Genomic DNA, 22,323 nt, shown 5'->3' on the forward strand with positions numbered 1-22,323 from the left:
AAAAAAAGGGTGTGGATGAAATAGATCTACTCTGGAGGTGTCTCACCCAATTAAAAAAAAAAACTGTCTGCAGTACATACATGTTAAAATGAAAGCCCATGTCTCACCATTAACGCTTTCACTTGCCTGGCATTTTACATCCTGGAAGAAGGGTTAACTGACAACCCAAAAAACATCTGACAGAAAGCAGACGGTGCACATGCCCACTTACTTTCTAAAATCTGATCAGTGTAGAATGATGCTTTTGTTCCTTCTAAGCTGCTGGGGGGTTAAGCAGTTGAAAGGAATGCAGCCTAGTTAAAAAATGTCCTGGCACAATTCTAGGATATCATAACATTCCAGCAAACAGTAGCTAATGTCCCTACACAGTAGTTTCAGAGGCAAAAAAATAACTAAATTATGTAAGAACTTGAGTATTTAATACAGAATGTAGTTTTTTATGCATTTTGCCTAATAAAATCCAGTAAAGAAGCACAATTTTATTATTACAGCAGGTTACGCTGTGGTTCGTTAACCCTTGCACAAAATTCTCACACAGACTGAAACAGGGGCAGAGCTAGAGGGGGTATATGTGGACCAAATCTCTGTAATCACTGCAAAAGTAAAGAAAGTAGTATGCACACGGACAGGTTTCCACAGTGTTTTACAAGTAGTATGCACACGGACAGGTTTCCAGTGTTTTACAAGTAGTATGCACACGGACAGGTTTCCACAGTGTTTTACAAGTAGTATGCACACGGACAGGTTTCCACAGTGTTTTACAAGTAGTATGCACACGGACAGGTTTCCACAGTGTTTTACAAGTAGTATGCACACGGACAGGTTTCCACAGTGTTTTACAAGTAGTATGCACACGGACAGGTTTCCAGTGTTTTACAAGTAGTATGCACACGGACAGGTTTCCAGTGTTTTACAAGTAGTATGCACACGGACAGGTTTCCAGTGTTTTACAAGTAGTATGCACACGGACAGGTTTCCAGTGTTTTACAAGTAGTATGCACACGGACAGGTTTCCAGTGTTTTACAAGTAGTATGCACACAGACAGGTTTCCAGTGTTTTACAAGTAGTATGCACACGGACAGGTTTCCAGTGTTTTACAAGAAGTATGCACACAGACAGGTTTCCAGTGTTTTACCAGTAGTATGCACACAGACAGGTTTCCAGTGTTTTGCAAGTAGTATGCACACGGACAGGTTTCCAGTGTTTTGCAAATAGTATGCACACGGACAGGTTTCCAGTGTTTTACAAGTAGTATGCACACGGACAGGTTTCCAGTGTTTTACAAGTAGTATGCACACGGACAGGTTTCCAGTGTTTTACAAGTAGTATGCACATGGACAGGTTTCCAGTGTTTTACCAGTAGTATGCACACAGACAGGTTTCCACAGTGTTTTACAAGTAGTATGCACACGGACAGGTTTCCAGTGTTTTACAAGTAGTATGCACACGGACAGGTTTCCAGTGTTTTACAAGTAGTATGCACATGGACAGGTTTCCAGTGTTTTACAAGTAGTATGCACACGGACAGGTTTCCAGCATTTTACAAGTAGTATGCACACTGACAGGTTTCCACAGTGTTTTACAAGTAGTATGCACACGGACAGGTTTCCAGCGTTTTACAAGTAGCATGCACACGGACAGGTTTCCACAGTGTTTTACAAGTAGTATGCACACGGACAGGTTTCCACAGTGTTTTACAAGTAGTATGCACACGGACAGGTTTCCAGTGTTTTACAAGTAGTATGCACACGGACAGGTTTCCAGCATTTTACAAGTAGTATGCACACGGACAGGTTTCCACAGTGTTTTACAAGTAGTATGCACACGGACAGGTTTCCACAGTGTTTTACAAGTAGTATGCACACGGACAGGTTTCCAGTGTTTTACAAGTAGTATGCACACGGACAGGTTTCCAGTGTTTTACAAGTAGTATGCACACGGACAGGTTTCCAGTGTTTTACAAGTAGTATGCACACGGACAGGTTTCCAGTGTTTTACAAGTAGTATGCACACGGACAGGTTTCCAGTGTTTTACAAGTAGTATGCACATGGACAGGTTTCCAGTGTTTTACCAGTAGTATGCACACAGACAGGTTTCCAGTGTTTTACAAGTAGTATGCACACGGACAGGTTTCCACAGTGTTTTACAAGTAGTATGCACACGGACAGGTTTCCACAGTGTTTTACAAGTAGTATGCACACAGACAGGTTTCCAGTGTTTTACAAGTAGTGTGCACACGGACAGGTTTCCAGTGTTTTACAAGTAGTATGCACACGGACAGGTTTCCAATGTTTTACAAGTAGTATGCACATGGACAGGTTTCCAGTGTTTTACAAGTAGTATGCACATGGACAGGTTTCCAATGTTTTACAAGTAGTATGCACATGGACAGGTTTCCAGTGTTTTACAAGTAGTATGCACACAGACAGGTTTCCAGTGTTTTACAAGTAGTATGCACACGGACAGGTTTCCACAGTGTTTTACAAGTAGTATGCACACAGACAGGTTTCCAGTGTTTTACAAGTAGTATGCACATGGACAGGTTTTCAGTGTTTTACAAGTAGTATGCACACAGACAGGTTTCCAGTGTTTTACAAGTAGTATGCACACAGACAGGTTTCCACAGTGTTTTACAGTAACAGGAGAGAGACAGGCAAGCAAAGAAATACTGGTATGGCTGTGGGGGCTCTGGTCTATTATTCAGTGCAGGGCTCCAGTTGCCCACAATGCAGCTGTGGTCCAATTGTTCAGAAACTGCACATGAGCACTATGCCCTATCTTTCTGTTTTTCTAACTTTAAAACCATGTGGCTAGATCATACTCCTACGATTTAGCTCTGGATGGATCTGGTGGATCAGGAGTTCAATGAATCCAAAGGCCAGTAAATTCTAACCCGTCCTGACCAGGAGTTCTATGAATTCAAGGGCCAGTAAATTCTAACCTGTCCTTTTGGCTAGACCTTTTGAATGCAATGAACCCTTGGGCCAGTAAATTCTAATTGGTCCTTTAGACCAGCCCTTTGGAATGCTACACTATGGTCTCAATCTAACCGTTTGAATTCCGAAGAATCTGTCAACACGAAAAAAATTCATGAAATCTCAGTAGACTAAGGCCAAAGAAAGCCTTAGTAAAAGGTACAACAGACAGATCTCAGTAGACAAAAAATTTCAGTAGACAAAAAATCAGGAAAGAAAGATGCATTGACTCATCTCTTCTAGTCTGTGGTACTTTACTGTGCCAGCCAAAGTGTCATTCCAGTAAATTTAAAAATTTAGCTGCTTCTGCACCTTTATGTATACTGTTTTGGGATGGTGCGTTACTGGGAAACCAGTCATGTTGGGGGTGTGACCTTTATTCTGACTGGTGTTTGGACTTGTAGGATAGTCCGCCCCTCTAACATCTCCCAGCATGGACATTTGTAGAAAAGTACAGTGAATCTAATCTGCTGACTAGCACGCTTCACCCCTATACATCTGTATGCTTTCTTTTTATTCCCAAACATTGAACAGTATTCGCAAACCTGCATGCATACATTTTCACGAGTTCCTAGTTTTTCAATACATGTTACTAATTCTCAGGTGTACACTATTCTCCCTGGGTTCTTGCCCAGATTTAATTGTAATCTTTGATATATAAGAATCTGATTCACAGGGCTGGCATGCTTTTACTTAAGAGTTCTAGGCATTACCATTCCTTGGATGGCTCTCCTCATTTTAGGTTCAGTTTCCCCACACACTGGCTTACACCCTTAGTGAAAATGGCATAAAAGTGAACCCCCCCCCCCCACGCTACTTTCCTCCACTTCTGACTTAGGAATTTTTATACCAATCCACCTTTAGTACTATAGTTTAATCCAAAATAATAACCATATTTTTTTTTCCTTTTTTCATTTAACTTGTGTACCTTTCCCATTTTTCACTAAATGGATTTCTGCTTAGCGTGAGTGGGACCCAAGGACCCAACCCCCACACCACATGACCCCTAGCCCCTGCGGAACCCACATGCTTTTCCCCGCAACCCTCAGTACACCACTCTAGTGTACATTAGGTTCTTTATAGCCAGACAAGTATGACTTCTAAATTTCCAGTGAACTAACTTTTGATATTGGGTAGTTTTTATAGGCACTGCTCCCGAGCTCCATTTCTCCCTCGACAATCTAAAGATTCAAACAAGCAGCCTAGCCACTATACAGGGTTATGAACTTTTGCATTTTACTCCTCGGATCTCACACACAATAGGGCAGCAGCTAGTATTAGGCATAGACTCCCGGGATTCCTATGATTTATTAAGCATTTCCTTTAATTGTTTTTCTACAATTTTTTTGCTCTTTGAGCATTCCCTCTCCCTCTATCTAATAGTGCCACCCTGAAGAAGATTACCTGAAAAGCGCCGACTAACTTCCAGTACCCCCAGGCTTGGGGACATAACCTAACACTGGTTAAGAGGTTTTATCCACTCTGAAAATATATGTATGCATGTTAGACTGCTTTACAGACCCCAGCAAAGAACAGCGGCACTAAGCTTCACTATCTGATGTCTGAAATAGCAAGCCAGTCTTGAAAAGGTAGCGATTACTGTAAAAAGGTTTTTGATAAAATTTTAAACTCAGGTCATTGGTCACAGTTTTATACATGCATGTAAGGTGCTTGAACAGTGTATATGTAAAGTAAATTTGATTTGCATTTAGCAGGCTGCTAAGATTAGATTCACTGTACTGTTGTGTAAATGTCCATGCTGGGAGATGGCATTAGAGGGTCGGAGAGTAGTACAAGTCCCAACACCAATCAGAATAAAGTTCACACCCCCAACATGATTGGTTCCCCAGTGACACGCCCTCTCAAAGCAGTATAAATAAAGGTGCAGAAGCAGCTAAATCTTTAGATTTACTGGAATAATGCTTTGGCTGGCACAATAAAGTACCACAGACTAGAAGACAGGAGTCTACGTGTCGTTCTTTCCTCATATTTTATCTACTGAGATTTTTTTGAATACTGAGATCTATCTCTTGTACCTTTTACTAAGGCTTTCTTTGGCCTTATTCTACTGAGATGTCACTTAAGTTTTTTTCCAGGTTGACTGAGATTCTTCGGAATTCAAACTGTAGAGTGAGACCTTACTTTAGCATTCCAAAGGTCTGGTCTAAAGGGCTGTACAGAATTTACTGGCCCAAGGTTTCATTGCATTCAAAAGGTCTGCCCAAAAGGACTGGTTAGAATCTACTGGCCCAAGCTTTCATTGCATTCAAAAGGTCTAGCCAAAAGGACAGGTTAGAATTTACTGGTCCTTGGATTCATTCAACTCCTGGTGCACCAGATCCATCCAGAGCTACTTCGTAGGAGTACAACCTAGCCAGATTTTATACCTCCCTTGGCTAAGATAATGGACATCAGCTGGGTATAGCAACCCTGTGTTTCTTATGCTTAGTCAAACACTCTGCTTTATGCTATGCTGATGAGGTCATAACAAGGCCGAAAAATGCATATCCATAGCTAGTGGAGTTTGGCTTTATTGGCATGAAATTGCCCATTAAAATTACTTCAAATGTAGAAGTCATGGGCAATCAGAATCGCCATATAGCTGAAACACCTGATGTTCAAAAAGGTCATTTGCATATATCCCATGTGACTCTGTTACAGGTGGTTTGGGAGGTCACTCATTGGAAGTTCTAGCTTGACTGGAGTTTTCATTTAGTTTTTTCTGATTAGTTTTTACTATTCAGAGAAAGCACATCCATGCAACACTAACAGTCAGGACTTTATTACAGACACAAATACTAATTTTTCCATTCTATGACACATACTTGTGCATGGTGTCATTCATCTTTCCATTGGTCACCATTCCATTGTCCCAATTTCAGCTCCCCTGCCCTTTAACCACACTTGGGCAAAGTCCAGTCTAAATGGATTACATTTAAATCCTTTTTCAACAATCTTATCAGAATCACATTTAACACTACATCACCTAGACATTAACATGTTTTTCATGTAATGTGCCTATGTCCCCCTTCTTTATAACATCCTCTGCTGTTCGTATATTTGGCCTAGCACATCCCTTCTTTAACCTGATTATCCCCCATCCCCCTCTTGGACTCTTTCTTTCCAGCAGTTCCATCTTCTGATGTACATCCCCATCACTCTTAGTGGTGGAGTATCCATTTCTTTTTTTAAAAGACCTGATTTACCAGACTTATCACTTCCTCTACTGTCAGGGGATGCACCCATTTTCATTTCTGAGTAATTGCCCTCTTTCCTACCAGCATTATCAGTGTTACTAAAGGTCTACATTTTGTTCCCATCTGGTTATGTATAAACATCTTTGTTCTTTGCATAAGTAAGTTTCAATTAGTCCTTTGAAATCACTCTTAAATTTTTCACATGCCTAGAATGTATGCAACCATGTTCCTCTGCTCCCACTCTTACATCACTAGTAATATCCACTTATATTATTAAACATCCTGCTTAATCTGACCAGGGTATAGAAAACACCAGCAGAGGCACTGCCATGTAAAATGTTTAAATTTCCTCACCATGTAAAATGTTTAAATTTCCTCACCTTCCACACTTATCTTGGTATTTTGATGATCTCCCTCCAAAGCTGAGGTGAAATATCTTACTGCAGCTCCTTCTCCCAGTCTTTCATTTTGCCTATTTCTTTCCTTCCCTTTTATCACCTCTGCTTCATTTGAAACTAATCATTTTGTGTTGCATCACTTTGTCCTTCTTTGGTTTATCTTAATCAATATCTTCAGAATTTCTCCATATCTTTTCCTTTTTAATTTCTCCCATCCACTCAATATCCTTTGAGACTCCCATTCCATTCCCCATGGTGGAGGACATTCATCCCGTAACTCCATCCATTTTATATAGAGTCCCCTCTAATCACTTGCCCCCAGTATTACACCTCTGCTTTCCTATTCTTCTACCTCCACAACAAGGAACCTCTCTCTAGCTTGTCTCATGCCCCCCAAAACTAGTAACAGTTCCTCCATGATTTCAACCTTCAAGAATAAATCTCTGCCTAGTTTCTGTAACTCCTTTAAGCTTGGAATATTAACTCCTGTCTTTGAATGTTCCAGACAAACTTCCCACAAGTTTCCCTGCCTGCTACGCTGGTGTCCCCCTCCCACAGCACGCATTTTTAACCACCCCTATATTGTACATCAGTTAACCTTAGCAAATTTACTACTTGCCTTGCCTTTAAAAACTCTTATCTCAGGTGCTCCAAGTCCACCTCTGTCCTTTAACAGTGTCACTTTTTCTCATGCCAGCCATGGTTTGGCACCTTCCCAAAAGAAACTTATCCTTGAAATTCTTTTTACCCAACCATCTTTGAAGAATTTCCAGAAAATCTGTGCCAGATACAAAATAAGTGGCAAAAAGTAGTTGCATGAATTGGACCTTTTGGTGTATCCAGAGGGATTTATTTTCATATCTCTGCCTGATTTCTGACTATCGGTACATTTTACCCTCAAAGACTCACCCACAGTTGGTTTAAACCAGATTCCCAGATATCGGACTTCTTACCACATGCATCCTCTTTCTACCCTGGACTTTTTCTTCTTGCGTCATACTTACAGCCAACGCTCGAGTCTTGCTTTATTTTATATCCTGCTGACTTACAGCTGTTTATTTCCCATAACTGCCTTACATATTCATTTGGGCATTCAAGTGTTAAGACATCTGCATATAACATCACCTTATACTGCATTGTACCCCACTGATATCACTCCGTGCTTGAGTCCCTAATGGCGATGGTCAAAGGATTGAAATACAAGGCAAACAGCACATATGAAAGGGGCACCCTTACCTAGTTCCTCTCTCAAGTTTAAATTCCTATGATAATCTTGCTCTTTTATCCTTGCTTTCACCCCTCATACATTTTCCCTAGCTTTACAATCTATTTTTCTGGAAATCCTAATTTGTCCAATAGTCAAAACAAATACTTCAACTGCACTCTGTCAAAGCCCTTTTCAGCATCTAATAACAGAATTTCCTCCTTTCATCCTGTGCCTCTTGTAGTAATAACAATGTTTTTTTAAGGTTATCCGCCACTGTTCTGACCACAAACCCATTCTGATCCTCTCAGTTAGCAAACACAATACAGAATATCAATCAGCAGCCATCAGCATGAAGCACTTAGTCATGGCTTCATACTGAAGTTGGTGTGTATGAGGCCAGTGAACATGGGTCCTTGCCTTCTTTATACATCACTGACAAACGCTTCCCCCCCCTTCTAATATCTGAACAGCTTGACCCACATCCTTATCAATCTTTCCCCTCCTACGGGTAAATCCATCGGTACCCAGTGTTTTTTCCTTTTTCATTTTTTTATCATGTTTCATATTTCATCCCCATCAGTCTTTTCTACCAGCTTACTCATATTTTGCCATGAGAAGTCTGTTAATCTCCCTCTAAATCTCTTTTTCTGCTTCCAAATCATTATAGTCAGCAGCCATCCTCCTATATAAATTCTCATAATATCTCCTGAATTCCTCCAATATCTCCTCTAGTGTGGTCTTTTCTATTTGCTCCCTTTCCCTTATTACAGCACATACCTCTCTTTCTTCTTACCTTTGTCTCAGCCTTGCTGCTAAGGCTTTGGTCAGCTTCCGTGACCTTTTCGTTTTGTATCTGCTTAACAATAACTTCTTACCTTCCTTAAACCCATGTACATCCCACTTGGCATCTATTTTTTTCTTCTACTTCAAAGTTAGGCCTTCTCTGCATCACTACTGTCATCCCCCTCTTCCTTTTATTTCTCCATGAAGATGTTGCACTCAGTCAATTTCTTACTCTTGTCATCTATTAAATATGTTTCTCTACCTTCACTGTACTCTTTAAACCATTAACATTCCAGGTAGCTTAGCTACTTTTCAGTCTAATAACCAGACAGTTCCTCATATTTACATGTTTTGTTTGAACCTGTCCTTACAACACTACCCTCCTATTTTCTCTCATACCTTTTAAGACTTCATTTTCCTTTTCTTCCCTATCCTCCAGCCATTTTAACCATCCCCTTTGCCCATTGTGCTTTACACTGCAAGTTTAATTTTCCACTTCTGGCACCAGTCTCAAGACTGTAAAACTACAAATACTGTTCTAGCACTTTTCAGATGATCATCTAATTTCTTGCTATCTGTATCACTCTACTGATCTTACCTTTCATTTGAATGACAACTGTCCCTTTAAACTGAAGTTTGTCCGCCAATTTAACAACCCATATGGTACAATCCCTCAAACTTCACTCCTTACCTCTGTACATATTTACTAAAATGGCTTCCTTCTTGAGAGTCCTATCGATTCAACACTCGCTATTGACCATCTTCTGCCCTAACACTGTTTTCATCTAGCAGTGGCTTAAGTAGCCTAGGGTCAATACAACTAATCTACAATTGAAGTTGATTTCACTTGCTATAGTCCCTTACATGTCCATTGTGGAGGCATTCCTTAACCTTCCCCGTGGTTAACATTTTCTGTGTTTAACACTCCTCTCATCCCAAGTATATCTTCTATCATCCACCTTTCCCTTGTACTTTATGTTCTCTCATACAATCCCTAACCTAATTCACTTGCCGATGTGCATTTTATCAAGATTCGTGACCATCCTCCTGTCTTCTTACAGTTGTTGTGGTTCCTTCTATACTGTTTCTTAACCAATACTACTTTCTACACCAACAGTAACTTGTCTGACATTTTCTTTTGTTGTCTGACTACTTTTTAGCTTATGGGCCCAACGGGCATTCTTTCAGTGTAGCCTACTTGCATATAGTAGAATATAAAGAAAAAAAAACACATTTAACCACTAAATATCATATATTAACACCATATGTCTAGTACCCAGTTTCCCATGTTCAGTCCTCTATTACTGTTCTGATACTTGCTGCCCATTTTCCTACATTGGCAGACAATGTTCTGTTGGTGCACATTAACCAATACAATTCTTAATTCTTAAATACAGGCTAGTCCACACCCTCACAATCCATATCCATTCCCATGGTCCACTCGCTGAAGCATATAACATGTGGTAACTCTTGCACCACCTAGGCCACTGCTTAGAGTTTTAATTACTCTAGGTCCATGAGGTCAAAACATTGTGTGTGTAGATGGTCTCACTCAGGCTTCTCGGCTGATCAGGTGATCAGTGTCTCTTCTGCAGCCAAAATACAAACACAACTGTAGTCATAATGTCAACCATAAACAGTGTGTGCCTCTCAGGTCTGCTACCATTTTTCTATTTAGTCTCATGTTCCTTCCTATCCAAAATATTTTCCAGCATGATGACCACATTACTCATGCCAAGAGCAAAAGAAAAAAGAAAAAAGAGCAACAAAATAATCTAAATCTCATTAGCTTCAATCCTCTTGTCTTCTCTTACACTTCCCAGAGTCCTTCCTCTTATGCCATTTGCCATCTCTCTTTCTGTATAATTTGTGCCTTCTCCCTTCTCCCACAACTGTTGTTTCCTGAATGGGGGAAATAAGTGAAAAAAAAAAGTCCTTTCTGCTTTCTCCTCCTTTTTCTTTGTGAGTTCCTTCACCAGTCTCTCCTGCATCCACTTCATTCCCTTTTTTCTTTACAATTGCTCTACAGTTTACTGGTCTTTGAAGCTTCTCCATAGCAGGCCCTAGCTCTGTAAATAGAGAAACATCTCCTTGTACGAAGATTGTTAGGTTGGCCAGATATATCATCTGTCACCTCAGTGTCTGTAATTTACATAGTCTAATTACTTCCAGAAATGCTTCACTTCTCCTACAGGTATAAAAGAAGTCCCGATCAGCATAAACCTCTGGTTAACAACCATTAGTTTCTTCCTGGCTTCCACGTGTCCTTCAATATTCTTTCCCAGAGCTCATAGGTTTGCAGTCTTATTACGATCGGTGTTACTTTTTCCCTTCTCTCCCAAGAGTCCGAGCAGTTCAGTGAGCTCTACCAATTTCTATTTCCTCACACAGTACTAAGGTCCACTCATGCAGCAACTTTAAATACTGTTTTACAGTTTCCTTCTTAATATAATTCGGGAACCCCTGCAATTTTAATGTTTTGATTTCTTCTGGTGCAATCCTCCAGAAAAGCTTGGCTTCTGTCCAATCCAATTGGGCTTCATTTGCCTCCAGACATGCTTTCAGTTCTATATTCACAACCACTACACTTTGTCTGCAGAGTGCTTGTTTAAGATTTGCTCCAAGTTTTTCGTCATGATCGTACACCCTTTCCTGCAGTACCTGCTTCACCTGTTTAATTCACCTCCTTATTACTTCTTACCTGTGCCTCACACCTACTAAGGATTCACCATAAACTCAACATACTAGTCATAGGAGACTCCATTGTGAGACACACATGTGCCTCTCACCAGGCTGGATAAGGAGATCTCACAAGGCTGGATAAGGCGAAAGTCACACTTGGTTACCTGTCAGGTGCCAGAATCCACCAGATCACATACACACTCAAGTCTCTCAACAACAGGAATGGTTATGACTCTGTCATAGTCCATGTTGGTATGAATGACTTGAGACGTACCTCTCTGTACTATATGAAGAGAGACATGATTGAGCTCACTGATTATGTGTCCCAGGCAGGTATGTTCCTAGCCTTAAGCAGCATTCTGCTATCACCCAGAATGATGCCTCAATACAAACAGAAAATGACTGACTTTACAATTGGCTTAGTTTCTGGTGTCATTCCAGGGTAATCAAGTACCTGACAGCCTGGGAAGATATGATAGACTATGATGCTTTGCCAGAGATGGCGTGCATCTTTCTCACCTGAGCTTCAGGCTTCTGGCAAAGGCTCTTACCTCCCCTATAGTGCCTTTTTTAGGAAAACTGATGTGGTTAAAACTACCAACATAAAAATTTCAACAAAACACAAATTAAAGGTCATGCTGCTAAACGCTAGGAGTCTAAACATGAAACTACACTGATTGCAAGCATTCCTAACCCTGAAAATACTGACATCTGTGCAATCACTGAAACCTGGTTCAAAGCTGCAGAGAGCACCACAGCCTTACCCAGTTACTAATCCTATCATACATTCAGACCACAAACTGTGGGCAGTAAAGCCAAAGGAGGTGGCGTTTCAATATACATTAAAGGCATACACACCTCCAGGCTGGTCAAACAGTATGATGCACAGGAGACACTCCAGGTGCAGTTAATCACTGACAAGACCCCTATTCAAATCATAGCTAGCTACCGGACCCCAAATCTGACTCACATGCCCAATCCACCTATTTGGACCTGTTCGAATCTATCAAGATTCAACCCTTTACCCTGATCCTGGTTGACTTTAATTTCCAAAACATAGATTGGATGAACTACTCATAACAGAACACAAATTCCGAGAGATTCCTTGATTTTGTCAATGCAAATGCCTTGGAACAGCTAGTCGATACTCCCACAAGAGGTGATAATATTTTTGACTTGGTATTAGCCAACATGAGTAACCACTGCAGCATCCCCATAGTATCATCCTCCCTGGTAAGACCCAACCACAAAGCAGTCACTTTCAAAGTCACCATCTCTGCCACCCCAACCCCCCCTCTAGCTAGGATCAGAAATAAAAACTTTTACAAAGCTGATTACAGCCTCCTGAGGGATGGTATAAACAGCTTCACAGCCCATTTACCCTCTGTAGGAACTGACACCAATATCCAAAACTACACCAAAGCACTATATGAGCATTTACACAGATACATGGAATCAAGAATACTCAACAGGACCAAATCATCCTCCGCAAGGAAGAGTAAACCTGTCTCGTGGACATCTGCAATAAATAAACCCTATAACAAAAGGAAAAAAATGCTGTCAGGACCAAGAAGGAGCAGGTGCCCAATTGGAAGCAATGTCTCCTTAAACTGAAATTTGCTTATAAGAGCACTAGCGAAATCCTCCAAAGCAAACTTCGAGTCCAAATTGGCCACCTCTACTAGAGACAATCATAAGGAATTCATCACATATGTCCGCAACATCAAAGGAAACACCCAGATCTGTTCAGAACTGGTGGTCAAGGGTACCACATATACAAATGCCGTAGATATAGCAAACTTGCTGGCTAACAGATTCAGTGAAAACTTTACCCCTCTGCCACCCCCCATCAGTAAATCAGGGCATCCCTAGTACCTGCCCCCCTTCCCCTTATATCTAGGGAACAGGTCATCACTGCTCTCTCAAAGGCAAAAAATACAGCTTCCATGGGACCTGATAACATCCCAGGCTGCATCCTACATGAACTCAGGCAGGAACTTGCAGCACCATTAGCCATCCTATTCAACCAAAGCCTGAGTACTGACTTTGTCCCAGATGAGTGGAGGACAGTTACTGTCATCCCTTTACACAAAGGTGGAACGCCCACGGATCCAGGAAATTATAGACCCATCAGCCTAACTAACCTGATCTGCAAGGCCATGGAATGGATTATCATGGTCCTCATTAACAAGGACATTGGCAACCTCCAAACACTTGATCCCACACAGTTTGGGGAGGTCATGTCTGCCAAATTTGGTCAACTTCTTTGAGACAGTCACCAAAGCCATGGACAAGGGGGAGATGGTGCACACCGCCTACCTTGACCTGGCCAAAGCCTTTGACACTATTCCCCCACTCGGGCACAACAGATAAACTCTCTCAACCAGGCACCAGTCCATATGTTACCAGATGGGTAGTAAACTGGCTCACTGATAGAACCCACGTTGTCAAAATAGGGGAGCCACCTCAAGCAGTACATCCGTAAAAAGTGGTGTACCCAAGAGTTTGGTCTTGGGACCTCTGTTATTTTGGATATACTTTTCTGAAGTGCAAGCTAAAACCAGTGGGCTATGGCTGACCAAGTTTATATATGACTGCAAGCTGGGTGCTGTCATCAGTTCCCCTAGTGATGTGGACATCCTCCAAGAGGGTCTCACTCAGACAAATGACTGGTTCCAGAAAACATGGCCTCAAGCTGAATAACAAAAAATGCATTATCATCCCTTTTGGTGAGAGCAATGTTCCCACAAATTATCACATTAACAACAATGTCCTAAGCACGCAATCAATCATAAGGGATTTGGGCATCCAGGTTGATAGCAATCTGACTTTTGACCATGTTGCTTCCATGGCATAGAAAGCCTTAAACATAGCCCACCTCATAAGTAAGGGCATCTCATCCAGGGACAAGGAGGTCATAACATCCCTGTATTCTTCCCTTATAAGGTCCATTATTGAGTATAATGCCCCTTTTCGGCATGTACCTCACAAAGCACATGCAGCAGCTGGAGAGACCACAAAGATTCCTCACCATGAGAATCCAGGGCCTCAAACGTCTACTCTACACAGATAGGCTAAAAGCCCTATCCCTGTACTCAGTTTCATACAGACTCCTCAGAGGTGACCCCTGTCTGGCATATAAGGTGATCACGGACCCCACCTTGATGGGACTGCTGCATATCCACAAATCAAGCTCCACTTGAATAATCCACATGCTCAGCCTCAACCTGGTCTGTGACATCAACAAGACTTGTTGGCGAGACAGATGTGTGTCCCAGAAACTCCCTCTCCAGATCAAGCAGAGTACCTCTTTACCCCTTTTTAAGCACAACCTGGATAACTGGATGGGAAACAGAAAATATACCCCTGGGATTCCACCAGCATCCCTGCTGGACTGGGGCATCGGGTGTTGATTTGTCTACACAACTGACACTGGGCTAAACTCTTGGCTAGGCTTATAAGGACCTAAAGGCCAATAGCCTAGTAACCTCCTATGATCCTATAATGTTACTGGTGTGTCTTGCTTTACAGTGTCTTCAGCCATCTCAAATGCTTTTTCTACCCCACAGCTTTTCTTTCTACTGTTTTTTTTTTTTTTTTGTTTGCTCCACATTCAGCTTCTGGACCATTTTGGACATTACACAAGGCTGCCTCGCCATTTCTTTACTGCCAAAGCGATATTTGAATTTGGATATCATTGTGGATTGGCATGCTTTTCCAGTCTCCTAACAAGTCACAATATTGGAAGTCCAATTGCAAGTCTCTGTGCATCATTTATTGTTCTGTTAACATCTGAATTGCTTTAGAGTTGTATGGCACGTGTGTTAATGAATTGGTTCCTGTACTCAAAGGTTCAGGATTTGAGTCCTTTCACCTCTACTTGCCTACTTTGTGACTTTAAGGAAATCACTTAACTGGGTAGTATTCCCAGGTCACTCCTGATAAGAGACACTTTGACCATTGAGTTTACCTGGTTATCAAATACATAAAATAATATTTAAAATGCGTCCCTTTTTAACCCCATTAGTTTTGGCTTTGTCAAGAACTCTTCAAAGGACTTGTGAGGTATTTTGGTTTGCCCCTTGTAAATTATTTTGACTTCTGGCAAATTGTTGCAGATTGTGGTCACTCAATAAGGACAGATGTGAGTTTCAGATTTTGTATTCTTCAGAAAGTGCTCTATAATACTAAGCTTTGTTGCTACTCTATCAACTTTCTAAATGTACAAGAGAAATATTTAAAAGTTGCTCCTGATTTTGCTCCTTTCTAGGCTATTATTTATAAATTTATTCACTCATTGTTTTCAAGCAAACATCCAAGGTATACAGTCATACAAGTGTCTGCAACTAAGAGTGTGTGTGTGTGTATGTGTGTGTGTGTGTGTGTGTGTGTGTGTGTGTGTGTGTGTGTGTGTGTGTGTGTGTACACAAGCATGTTCATGTCTGTGTGGGTCAAAGATCAAAGTATTAGGAATTTAGTGTGTAGAATGAAGTAATAACAAATGAGATACTAAAGGCTACAGTTTGTTACTGAGAAGAGTGAATATGAAAATAATTTGTGTGTGTGTGTTGGGGGTTCCTGGACTCATTCAACTTACCATCATGTCTCTAATGTATGAAGAGCTTGATGTGTGGTAAAACGCTGTCTTTTAAACTTAAAACCAATCGACTCTCTTGGCAAGCAGAGAGAGACTAGGGGTGTGTCAAAATACCTTTTATACTATAAAGTCCACAGTTTAACCATGGTGTGCACGTCCACAGTTTAACCATGGTGTGCATGTCCTTCCTAGTTGTTAACAAATGTGTCATTTTACCCATCTGCTCTAAACTGTGCAAGACAGTGTTGTATTCCGCATGTTGGACAACAGCTGTAGCTTAATTATTTTGCTTGTTGGTATTACGGAAGTTATGCTACTCATGATGTTGCAAGCCTGCTCGTACCTGTACTGCTTGATTCTGACATGGCTTGATTGTGCTTGTTTTTTGGGGTGAGGGAATACGTAGCTTGCCCATCTGGGGCCTTGGATTTTGCAAATGGAGTTGTTTCTCCCTGGAGTCTTTCTCAGTGGTTGAAGAACTGAGTATGTAGTAAAACACGTCTAAAGTAACATTTCAATAATACTGTGATCTGCTTCCCTAGTTGTAAGTAAACAGTCAACATTTGCCCATTTTCAACGCCTGAGAGGTAGATATTTTGGAGATGGAAAGTTGGCTAGGGCTGTAGCTTCTTTAATTCTTTTGCTTGCTTGTTATGGATGTTTTGATAATGTCAAACTATACTAAACCATCTGATAATGAAGATGCGTTGGGCTAACAATTTAAGGAAATATAGTTTTAATTATCTCAGTCATTAAAACTACAAATTCTTAAAGTCGTCTACCATAACTTGTTCATAGATATTTGTTATAACATTCAGAAAACCTTAACTGTATCATTTAAATTCTCACACACACACACACACAAAAGTATTCAAATCCTGGAATAGGTTAATGTGACTAGACGTTCCTTTTTGAGTGCTACCCTTACCTTTCAGCAGTCCTTCTTCTTGAAGAATAGCCCCGATTTTGCTTCAAATGTTTGTCCCATCCATAGCTCTCAACCAATCCTGGACAAATTTTGACAGAATCTAGGACAAATCCAGAAATAATCAGGGACACTTTTAAAGTATTAGTACTACTAATCTGAGATACAGACAGAGCAAGTGAATGTGAATGTGAATTAATATACATTGTTTGAAGTAAAAGAAGCCTATAATTCTAATTATTGTCATTATTTAAATATTTACCACCTTTTCTCTAAAGGTCACCAATTTTAGGAGGGATTAAGAATGACAGAGCTAAAATTTGAGTCAAAATTGGGGATGCACCTGAAAAATCAGGGAATTGAGAGGTATGGTCCCCATCCCTCATAACATTTTTGATTTCCTGGTAAATCACTCATGACTCCATACACATGAATGCCAATATTTAGAGTGTTATACTTCTGACTGTTCAAAAAGGCATACTGATACAAAACTTGTTGTTCTATTAACTTTAATTGAACTGAAGTAATACTTAAAAACGGTTTCTGATTTTATTCCCTCCCCTATATAATTTTTGGCGTTCTCCAGAAGTCTTGACCAAATAAGTTGAAAGGTGCAGTGCTACCCCAAAACATTCACAACTCTATTTCGACTGGGGTTATTTCTGCAAACCAGAAAAAGAGAGTGCTAGGTAGTTTGTGTTGTTGCATTTGCTTAGTACAGTTTTTGTCCATCAGTGCTGGATAACTTGCACATGCTTGTTTACAGAATCAGAAGGTCAATAGGTAGCACATTCACTTTTTGGTGCAGAAGGCTGTGGGTTGTATTCCCATGCCAGGTAACTGGATTAGTTTTCCAATACTGACACTGCAGTAAAACAAACGGGGAGGAGTACTCCACTTCTGGATGTGGCATTCTTCAGATAACACTTTAAATTGAGGTCCCATCTGCCTGAGCTCATGGTAGCTCAGGTAGATGTAAAAAATCCCATGGGACTTATCAAAAGGAGTATGGGAAGTTCTCCAGTGCTCTGGCCAAATTTCCTCAAGTCAGTATGAATACCTCCTTGGGTCTCCCTTGTAAAGGGGCCAGTGACCTAGCGGGTCTAACCAAGTCAACAAAAAGTATAAATAAAGTATGGTTGCCACTATATGTAACTTGCTTCATTACATATTTGCACTCTGGCTGTTTTAATACATCAGAAACATCAAGTGGTTTTACTTATTATATCTCAATGGGCCTGCTGCTGTAAAGTGAACATGGAGTGTTTCGCCCCAAGAACTGACTTCATGCTCCCTTTATACAAGTCATCAGGGGTGAATCCAGCACTAAGTGACCCAGGGAACTGCCTAGGACCAGGTGCTGGCTGGAAGACCCAGTCACAACATTAATATAAAGAAAAAAGAAGTGGACGATGAGCAAAGCAGGAGAAAGTTTTTTTTCTAAGATTCTCTGCTTGGTGTGCTTTCAGCCAAGGATACAGTAAGAAATATGCACAACGAGCAAATTGAAACTGGTGCGAGATTTAATTTTGCAGCAGAATGGCTGGAGTATTAAACCAACAGAGTGCAATTTCTTTGCAGGTAAGACCTACAAGAGAGGCATTCACCTTTGTTTGTTTTTTTGTCGGACAACTATCAGAATATAGCATTATAAGATGGAACTCCAGCTATAGAATCAGTGTTCAGGTACAAACAGGAATGTACCATTTTGAGATGGAATAGAGAACAGTTTTTTTTTTTTTTTTCAGGTACAAGCTACTAGGAACCATTTTTTTTTTTATTTTGAGACAACAACAGGAACATAGCATTATGAGTTTGTGTGCGTGTGTGTTAAGTGACTTGCTCAAGTTCAAACCCTATAACCTGGTTACAGGAGGCAAGAGCCTTATTCTTCTACACCAACTGCCAGACCTCCATTCACTTTTTTTTCCCCTTTGGTAAATCACTGAGGACTACAGTAAGAGTTTCAGTTTGTGTTTCATAACTTACATGTTGATGTAAAACCAGTTCTGATAACATTTTACAAGATTTTAGTGTACTCTGCTTTTATTCGTCTCCACTTCAGCAGGACATCTCTGATTTTGCCTCATATTTCTGCCCTAGTGCAAGTCACTTAACCAGACAGTGCTTTGGGGCATCTGGAAATCTGGTCTAAGAACCTCAATGGTCCCCTAAACTGCAAACCTAGTAACTAGTACCTAGGAACCAGAGTAGTTATGGTGTAAAGGAAGGAACTTGATTGTAGTAAACAGGAGCATCATTACATGAGCCATGTTCTTTGGAGGTGACCTTGGTTTCCTTGATGTTGACAGTGTATTTACTATTTAACTACAAATACATTTGGCAGCATAAAATCTATGATTTTGATGTTATATTAACTATGAACACATTTTTAAATTTAGATTGTTTTTGCAGGCACACAGGTGGGAAATGCACTGTGTCTGGGCTACAATAGTTGCCTAGCACTTACTCCAGATTAGCAAGGTTATGAGGTGTTAAAAAGCTACTTCTTGTAGTAAATGGTGCGACACCCTCAGCTTTCATTGCTCTTATGTGACTCTGCCAATTTACAGTACTCCTGAGCAGATCCTGAAAAGAGACATGTCCAGTGGGATGTCCCGTGCCGTTAGCAAATGCATTATACATTTGGCTTTCAAATTCAATCATCCTTCACAGAGACATTAATTAGTTGTTGTTGTTGTTTGTCTTTCGGCTTTTCCCGGTTAGGGGTCGCCACAGCGGAACTCCGGTCAGCTAATGATTGTCAGGTTTTTTTTATGGTGTCGAGTTGCCAACCCGACGCCCAACCTTCAACGAAGGCATGCCCATTCAACGCATGTCTTTTGAACACCCACTCGACCACGGGGAGGACATGCAGACTCCACACAGAAGGCACTCCCAACCCAAGCCGAGACTCGAACGGGAGAACCTCTTGTGGTGAAGCAACAATGCTACCGCTGCACCACTGCGGAAGCTGCATAGACATTAATTAGTATCATAGTAAAATACTAAACTATCGACCGTTTTTGAGCCTAACCATGCTCCCTAGTAAAATTTGATAGGCTTTAGTTCCCAAGGGTTTTGTGCGGTTTTATATACTTGGTCACAGGTAGCCGAGCATTTACAAACTTAAGGACTTTACTGTGTTGTTTGAGTATGAATCCCAGCATATCTTTAGCAGTTTAATGGGTTGCCAGATGCATATGCACCCCCCCCCCCAAAAGAAACAGTGGTCTATAAGTAGTAATATGACTTGAAGGTTGCTGAACAAAAGCTGCAGCAGCATCTATACACTCCGTCATTATTTTGCTTTATTCATTGCACTAAAGTAAGAATTAACTCCTTAATAGGCTTGGATTCTATGACACAGTCTAACCATGCTGCATTTTAGTAATATATTTTTGTAGTACCTTCTTTAGAGTCTCCAGCAACTGCAAAGGGGCTTACGTTTGTCATGTCATACAGTCTGCATAACTTGGAGTCATGATCAGAACTGTCCGATTTTCAGCATCTATTATGTAATCATTGTTGCATATTACTATGACACCGTCTTCTGTACAAGACTGGATTTTTAAAGGATTTCTGCATTAAATTAAAAACTGATACTCAAGCAGGTAGTGTCGAGGACTAAAGCTTCAACTTCTAAATCAGCTGCTTCCTGTGTCAAGGATGCATGGTTTGACTGTTTCCACCTTCATTTACCTGATACTGAGCAAGTCACTTAACCAGACTATGATTTAGAGTAATTTGGAATGTGGAATAGGCTCCTTAATGGTCTCGGACTCTATGCCTCTAAATACAACTACTCTTACTTCTATCTCTGCAGCATAACTCATCGTTAGTCATTATGGCTAGATCGGATCCGTAAAGCTCTGCTAAGCATAATTCATTTTCCATCCATGTTTTGACAATGCATACCGCTTCTTGAAGTAAATCTTGCAGCATATTCTTGCATATTCTTGCATCTCTAAATATGTTTTGTTAATTTCTTATGTGATCCTATTCACCTGGGCTGTTCCTGTAAATGGACCATTGAGATCAGTGCACTATCCCAGTAAACAAATTATATATATATATATATATATATATATATACATATACATATACATATATATATATATATATATATATACATATACATATATATATATATATACATACACACATACACTTGTATCTCTCTCTCTCATAAATATATATATATATATATATATATATATATATATATATATATATATGATATATATAAAATTATTTGTTAAGATTTCTGCATTGCCGCCTACTTTGTGGTGTTTTCCAGCTTGCTAAACTTGTTATCTGTATTATAAACTGTATTTAGAACACATCTAGAGCCTGTTTACTGCATTTCCTGTGTGGCACTTATTTTAAAATCGTTTTTTTCTTAAAACTTCCATTTTACCTGTCTCTGCCTAGCACTCAAGTGTGGGGTCATTTATTACACTGTTCTAACTTGTTGCTACTTGTGTATCTCTGCTACCTTTAAACTAAAACAAAAAAATCTTGCTTTTTTCCCACTTTCGGAAATTTAAGAAAGTTCAGTTACAAACAGTTCAGAATAGCAAATCTGTAAGTTTCTTAGAGGCCACTGCTTGCTTGGGCTAAAGGGAATTCTCTGTGTTCACCAGTGGCAGTGGTAAACACTGAACAGCCTGCCCCTGTGGGAGTGGTAAACACTGAACAGCCTGCCCCTGTGGGAGTGGTTACTGCCTAGAAACTGTAGTTTTATTAGCCATTTTGGGTCAATTCCAAACTCCTTGATCCCCCTCTCTTAAAACCCTCTTTTGTGTGGTTATGCGCATTGCGCAGCATCGGGCAGTGCTGCTTAATCAGGTTTAAAGTATTCCCGGCTCCACAAAGTCTGCTCTTCACTTTTTCCCTTAGAACTGTTCCACATCTCAAAGTAAGCACTCTATTTTCCTTCTAAAACCCAGCAGTAGCTAGGATAAGTGTCTTATAAGCACTAATAAACTAAACTAAAGTACTACACCCGCTTATACTCCCTTTAAGTACTTGGCTCCCTATTGGTCCTTTTTGATCAAGTCAAAAAGTAATTCCTTACACTATTCTGGCATGTCCAAAAGTCAGTTTCAGGTTTACTCTCCAGTCCAGCTCGTGAATATGGGCATCTTGAGGCAATGTTACAACTGCCTTATGTACACAGACACACCCTCTCCTCTTCCCAACAAGCTCAAATATATGTGAGAGATGCAACTATAGAGCCAAACTGGAGGCTGAGCTCTCTCAACATAGTACTGGCACGGTCAGTCCGGAGGAGAAGATAATCACACACACCACAAATCCAGTCTCACATAGACCTATCGCAACAGCAAACCAAACACATAAACACACAAAAACATACTCGGAGGCTCTAAATAAAAATCTGCCTAAGCAACAGAGACCTCCAAAGCAGACATCCAAGTAACTGCTACCCCACAACAATACCCACGTATCACATAGTTCACAGTCAGTGTGCCACACATTCACAGCCCTTAAGGCTAAACAACACACCTAATACACTTGTAATAGGTGACTGTAT

The 22,323-nt window shown here is 40.5% G+C and overlaps 1 protein-coding gene across 3 annotated transcripts in view; it reads right to left on the reverse strand.

Annotated features, from left to right (window-relative positions):
* The window catches only part of LOC122799887 (protein Shroom1-like), a 1,099,098-nt gene that overhangs the window by 697,051 nt on the left and 379,724 nt on the right, over window positions 1-22,323 (reverse strand). For 2 of the 3 annotated variants that reach the window (XM_044069257.1, XM_044069258.1), the window contains one exon: window positions 16,770-16,869. The exons of the other annotated variant lie outside the window; for it this stretch is intronic. The gene's annotated coding sequence lies outside the window, so the exon portion shown is untranslated. The remainder of the gene's footprint in view (window positions 1-16,769; window positions 16,870-22,323) is intronic. 3 annotated transcript variants of the gene reach the window in all.

This window comes from Protopterus annectens, chromosome 4.part0, assembly GCF_019279795.1.
Source record: "Protopterus annectens isolate FY-2018-M chromosome 4.part0, PAN1.0, whole genome shotgun sequence".
NCBI lineage: Eukaryota > Metazoa > Chordata > Ceratodontiformes > Protopteridae > Protopterus > Protopterus annectens.